The sequence below is a fragment of the Caretta caretta genome, chromosome 10, assembly GCF_965140235.1.
Source record: "Caretta caretta isolate rCarCar2 chromosome 10, rCarCar1.hap1, whole genome shotgun sequence".
NCBI lineage: Eukaryota > Metazoa > Chordata > Testudines > Cheloniidae > Caretta > Caretta caretta.
Window position 1 is genome coordinate 37534443 of NC_134215.1, and position 7389 is coordinate 37541831.

Here is a 7389-nt window from a genome sequence, read left to right on the forward strand (position 1 = left end):
CCCACTGAGGCACAGTGACCCTGTTCCCCACCCCCTGGCAGAGAGGGTCTGTGTCTGCAACCCTCAGGCTCTTTATCCTCTGGGAGGGGCTCTGTCTTATGTAATTCTCTGGCTCCCTGCCCTGTAGTATTTGAACACCTCACAGTCTTCAACGTGCTGAGCCACACAACACTCCTGTGTGGTAAGGCAGTGCCACAGATCAGGAAACTGAGGCACAGAGGCTAAGTGATTTGCCCATGGTCACCCAGAAAGCCCGGGGAAGAGTAGGGATTTGAACTTCAGTCTCCCTAGTCCTAGGTTAGTCCCTTAACCACTGGGCCATCCTTCCTCTCAAAGGTAGTGACTAGTGCATCTGTACAGCAACGTATCTGCGATGGTGTACCCCATAAGGCTTTATGGAAATATGCTTATGAATGTATATATGATACAACTGGAATATGTTTTATGCTATATATGCTGTGTAACATATCTCTGTGAAGGTTATGATCTACTGAATCTATTCATCCTATTTGTATGTATGTATCATTTTTGTATTCGAAGTTATGAATATTGGCTGTGTACTTGCTTGATTTTTAAGTAGCCTTAGTAAAGCATTTGGTCAGCTTCTTGAGAAAGGAATGTGCAAATTAAGTGCCCAGTCAAGAAACACTTAATGAACAATTTTCAGAGGAACAGCCGTGTTAGTCTGTATTCGCAAAAAGAAAAGGAGTACTTGTGGCACCTTAGAGACTAACCACCCTATACCGGAAACCTACTAACCGCTATTCCTACCTGCATGCCTCCAGCTTTCACCCTGACCACACCACACGATCCATCGTCTACAGCCAAGCTCTGCGATACAACCGCATTTGCTCCAACCCCTCAGACAGAGACAAACACCTACAAGATCTCTGTCAAGCTTTCTTACAACTACAATACCCACCTCCAGAAGTAAAGAAACAGATTGATAGAGCCAGAAGAGTTCCCAGAAGTTACCTACTACAGGACAGGCCTAACAAAGAAAATAACAGAACGCCACTAGCCGTCACCTTCAGCCCCCAACTAAAACCCCTCCAACACATTATTAAGGATCTACAACCTATCCTAAAGGATGACCCAACACTCTCACAAGTCTTGGGAGACAGGCCAGTCCTTGCCTACAGACAGCCCCGCAACCTGAAGCAAATACTCACCAACAACCACATACCACACAACAGAACCACTAACCCAGGAACTTATCCTTGCAACAAAGCCCGTTGCCAATTGTGCCCACATATCTATTCAGGGGACACCATCACAGGGCCTAATAACATCAGCCACACTATCAGAGGCTCGTTCACCTGCACATCCACCAATGTGATATATGCCATCATGTGCCAGCAATGCCCCTCTGCCATGTACATTGGTCAAACTGGACAGTCTCTACGTAAAAGAATAAATGGACACAAATCAGATGTCAAGAATTCTAACATTCATAAACCAGTCGGAGAACACTTCAATCTCTCTGGTCACGCAATCACAGACATGAAGGTCGCTATCTTAAAACAAAAAAACTTCAAATCCAGACTCCAGCGAGAAACTGCTGAATTGGAATTCATTTGCAAATTGGATACTATTAATTTAGGCTTAAATAGAGACTGGGAGTGGCTAAGTCATTATGCAAGGTAGCCTGTTTCCTCTTGTTTTTTCCTACCCCCCCCCCTCAGATGTTCTGGTTTAACTTGGATTTAAACTTGGAGAGTGGTCAGTTTAGATGAGCTATTACCAGCAGGAGAGTGAGTTTGTGTGTGTATGGGGGTGGGGGGGATGTGAGAAAACCTGGATCTATGCAGGAAATAGCCCGACTTGATTATGTAAAGAGTTGTCACTTTGGATGGGCTAGCACCAGCAGGAGAGTGAATTTGTGTGGGGGGGTGGAGGGTGAGAAAACCTGGCTTTGTGCTGGAAATGGCCCACCTGTTGATCACTTTAGATAAGCTATTACCAGCAGGACAGTGGGGTGGGAGGAGGTATTGTTTCATATTCTCTGTGTGTATATAAAGTCTGCTGCAGTTTCCACGGTATACATCTGATGAAGTGAGCTGTAGCTCACGAAAGCTCATGCTCAAATAAATTGGTTAGTCTCTAAGGTGCCACAAGTACTCCTTTTCTTTTAATGAACAATGGATCTTGGAAGGCTCCAATCCACATAAGAAGTCTTCCTGGAGACATTCAAGATAGCATGTGGGCAATGGCTGCTGCCTGTAAAAACTGAGTTATGCATGGACATATGACTTGCTCATGTGACTCCAAAACTCCCTCTTGGAGCTGGACTTCGCATAGGAGAGAGGAGGGGGTCTCCACCCATAAGAGGAAGTCTATTTAAGCCCGTGGGAGACCCCTCCATTTTGTCGTCAGCTGGCTCAAGAGATAGCAGCTCCACCCCAAAGGATACCTGAAAGAAACTGGAACAAAGGACAGTAACTATAGGGGGTGTGAGTGATTGCTGGACCCAGACTAGAAGGAGACTAGTCTGTAGAAGGAAGCTTACTGGAACACCTCTGAGGGTGAGGTTTTATCTGTATTCAGTTTTCTTACTGTATTAGGCATAAACTTGCGTGTTTTGTTTTATTTTGCTTGGTAATTTACTTTGTTCTGTCTGTTACTACTTGGAACCACTTAAATCCTACTGTCTGTATTTAATAAAATCACTTTTTACTTATTATCTAACCTAGCGTACGCATTAATACCTGGGGGGGGGGGGGCAAACAGCGGCACATATCTCTCTATCAGTGTTATAGAGGGCAAACAATTTATGAGTTTACCCTGTATAAGCTTAATTTGGGGGTTTGACCCCATTGGGAGTTGGGCATCTGAGTGCTAAAGATAGGAACATTTCTTAAGCTGCTTTCAGTTAATCTTGCAGTTTGTGGGACATGGTTCAGACCTGGGTCTGTGTTTGTGGCTGGCAAGCATGTCTGACAAATCCAGGCAGGGTTCTGGAGGCCCAAGCTTGCAGGGAAATCAGGGGCAGAAGTAGTCTTGGCACATCAGTTGGCAGTCCCAAGGGGTTTCTGTGATCCAACCTGTCACAGTATCCACTGGTCCCACCTCATCTCCTGCTCTCCCTCAGCACAGCAAAGCAGGGGAGAGGCCCTGTGTGCAGAGCAGGGGGCTAGATTTGCCCTAAGGCTCAAGACCTTCCCTAAGGAGAGCTTCCAATGACATCAGTGGGAGTGAAAACTGGAGAACAGGGTCAGCACTGAGCTACACATAAGCTGTTGGCCACATCCCCAGTCACAGAATACCTGCCATTCCTGAACAGTGCTCGTGGCCGGCGGTACAGGTCTAGACAAGCTAGAAGAGTGAGCTGAAGTGCGTCTAGTAAGGATCCTTCCAAATAGAATTGCAAAACTAGGGTAATTTTCAAGATACTGGGAATACAACAAAAGAATGGATCACATTAGGCACAGACGGCAAAGTAACAAAGAGCAATTTTATTGTATTTTAGTTAAATAATTAAGAGCACAGCCTGAGTCTGATCTCCTAACAAAAAATGAGATGCCTGGAGTTACCCCAGGATAACAGTGGTGTAAAGGGGCTCAGAATTAGTGGTTTTAGTCACTCCACTATCTCTTAGAATCATAGAAGATTAGGGTTGGAAGAGACATCTGGAGCTCATCTAGTCCAACCCGCTGCTCAAAGCAGGAGCAATCCCCAACTAAATCATCCCAGTCAAGGCTTTGTCAAACTGGGCCTTAAAAACCTCTAAGGATGGAGATTCCACCACCTCCCTAGGAAACCCATTCCACTGCTTCACCACCCTCCTCGTGAAATAGTGTTTCCTAATATCCAACCTAGACCTCCCCCACTGCAACTTGAGACCATTGCTCCTTGTTCTGTCATCTGCCACCACTAAGAACAGCCTAGCTCCATCCTCTTTGGAACCCCCCTTCAGGTATTTGACGGCTGCTATCAAATCCCCCCTCACTCTTCTCTTCTGCAGACTAAATAACCCCAGTTCCCTCAGCATCTCCGCGTAAGTCATGTGCCCCAGCCCCCTAATAATTTTTGTTGCCCTCCGCTGGACTCTCTCCAATTTGTCCACATCCCTTCTGCAGTGGGGGGACCAAAACTGGACATAATACTCCAGGTGTGGCCTCACCAGTGCTGAATAGAGGGGAATAATCACTTCCCTTGATCTGCTGGCAATGCTTCTACCAATATAGACCAATATGCCATTGACCTTCTTGGCAACAAGGGCACACTGCTGACTCATATTCAGCTTCTCATCCACTGTAATCCCCAGGTCCTTTTCTGCTGCTTAGCCAGTCGGTCCCCAGCCTGTAGCAGTGCACGGCATTCTTCTTTCCTAAGTGCAGGACTCTGCCCTTGTCCTTGTTGAACCTCATCAGATTTCTTTTGGCCCAATCCTCCAATTTGTCTAGGTCACTCTGGACCCTATCCTTACCCTCCAACATACCTCTCCCCACAGCTTAGTGTCATCTGCAAACTTGCTGAGTGTAAAATTCATCCCACCATCCAGATCATTAATAAAGATGTTGAACAAAACCGGCTTTTTAGCATCAGTGGAGTTATGCTGATTTACCTCAGCTGAGGATCTGGCCTGTTATGCCTCAGGCCGGTGTAGAAACCCTCCCCCGGGGAAAACTGAGCTGCTGGTTTAACATTTTTGTCTCTACTCACGTGTCTGGTCTGACTTGCAGACTCACATTGGACGGGAGCAGCTGTTGTCCATCCAGAAACACTCCCTCAGAGAAGGTGCTTGGTATTTAATCCTGTCAGAGCTCCAGGAGCAGCAAGAAGTATCTGAGCCCAGACTCCACCTGGGTTCTAGGAATCTCCATGTGTGGCTTCTTCTCTACAGCCTTCTGCTGTTGGCAAAGGCCTTGCTTGTGATCCCCTGACACAGGCACATACTCCTTGTGCCTGATTTCTTAGATATGATTACTGTAACTAGGAGCTACCCAGTTTGGCTTTGAGCCCAGACACTGCCTCAGTTTCCCTCTCAGATGGAGAGACACCAGCTGCCACTGTTAGGATATAGATATTCAGGCCTGCCTGTAAAGGCCTATACTTAGAATTTAGGTATATGTTTATCATTTAGCTAGTAATAGAGGTATACAAGAAAGAATCTGTGTAAGGGCCTTCTCTCACAGTCACAGTGTGAGGCCCTGTTCTTAGGCCAATGCCTTTGGCTAAGCAGCAGAGGCAGCCATAAGCTGGGAAGCGACTGGTCACATCCTCACATTCCAAACTAGTCAATATGGGGCTGTTAGCAAGGTGATCTGATCTATCACCTCCAGAGAAAGGGAAGAGCCTACAAGATGTAAAAGGAAATTTAGTTTGATAGTTTTCTGTCTGGTAAGAACTCACTTATCCATAGACACAGCTGGGAAACCCTTATGTCTTTATAGATGTAGTTGTGAAATCCTCACTTCTGTGTTGTTTTGTCATTATAGTTCCCACTTTGCTATTGTTTATTTGCATGGTCTCTGTCTGGTTCTGTGATTGTTTCTGTCTGCTGTATAATTAATTTTGCTGGGTATAAACTAATTAAGGTGGTGGGATATAATTTGGTTAGCTAATCATGTTACAATATGTTAGGATTGGTTAGGTAAATTTCAGTAGAATGATTGGTTAAGGTGTAGCTAAGAATATTACTATATGAATTGGGGCAAACAGGAAGTAAGTTGTGATTCTAAAATAAGGAAAAAGGAACTTGGATTTAAGCTTGCTGGAAGTTCACCCCAATAAACATCGAATTGTTTGCACCTTCGGACTTTGGGTATAGTTGCTCTCTGTTCATGCGAGAAGGACCAGGGACGTGCGAGAGTGAAGGAATAAGCTCTCTAACAGCCAGCACTTTGTAAGTCACTGCAGTGACTTCTGTTGAGACTTAGCCACAGGCTGTCCACCCCCTTCCAGAGTGGAAGCAATCAAACACCAAATTCAGCCTCCCACCCAGACTCACGCCAGGCATAGGCCTTCCTCTCAAGGGTCTCTCGTCTTCCACAAGACTTTGTAGCTCTTCTCCTGGACCCAGCTTCCTACACTCGTGGGTACCAGTACATCCCTTCCTCCCCCAGCAAAGCATGTTAACACCTCATAAGGTGGCAGCACAGGGGGAACCCACACTCACCCTCTCTACTCTAGGCTCCCAGCCCTGGGACCCTGAATAACTGGGCTGTCTGCCCCATAATCCCCAACAATCCCCATTCATCCTATGCAACCAACCTTGGCCTCCTCACTGGCCCTTTCCTAACTGCTCTGCCATCTTCAGCCAGCTCACAGATCTGCTCCTAGCTCCTGCTCTCATGCCCACCACCTGGGTAGTTGAGTGAAGTCTGGCACAGGTGCAGTGGAGCCCCAGCCACCATTAAGGGCCAGCTCATCCTGTCACAGTTACCACTAGGAGCCGTCTCCAGCTCATTCGCTATTGAGCCACTATTTTCTGCCATACGTGAGCAACTAGTTAAGTCTATGGGCCAGATCCTCTGGTGTACATTGGCATAGCTCTGCTGAAGTCACTGGTGCCATGCCAATTTGCACTAGCTTAGGATATGGCCCTATATGTATTTATTCTGAAAAGGGCTCCTCTGGGGTTGTTCTTCCTCCAGTGTCCTTGGGAAAAGCAGCCATACCTGGGACAATCAGCTAGAATTAACTCCCTCCTCCAAAGGAGTAGAGTTGGCATATCCAGACCAGACTGGCTGGCTTTGCCTAGTTGCAGTCATAGCATTTGTTACTGGCGACTGCCCACTGCATGAAGATGGAGGTTTCCTTTTAGAATCTGCCAGTGTCTCTGGTCCCTTGTCTTTGCATACAAACATTGTGACTACATGTTTAATGATTGAAAGGAGACTTTCCTGGTACAGTTCTCCCCACCCGATATTACTGAGGGCTCAGTTTTCTCGAAGAGCTGCACAGCTGTCTGAGATGATGTCAAGGAATTAGGGCGGTCAAGCGATTTAAAATAGTAATCGCGCAATTAATCGCACTGTTAAACAATAATAGAATACCATTTATTTAAATATTAGTGGATGTTTCCTACATTTTCAAATATATTGATTTCAATTACAACACAGAATACAAAGTATGCAGTGCTCACTTTATATTTAATTTTGATTACAAGTATTTGCAGTGTAAAAAAACAAAAGAAATAGTATTTTTCAATTCACCTAATACAAGTACTGTAGTGCAATCTTGTTATGATGCAAATTGAACTTACAAATGTAGAATTATGTACAGAAAAAACTTCATCCAAAAATAAAACAAAGTAAAACTTTAGAGCCTGCAAGTCCACTCAGTCCTATTTCTTGTTCAGCCAATCGCTCAGACAAACAAGTTTGTTTACATTTGCAGGCAATAATGCTGCCCGCTTCTTGTTTACAATGTCACCTGAAAGTG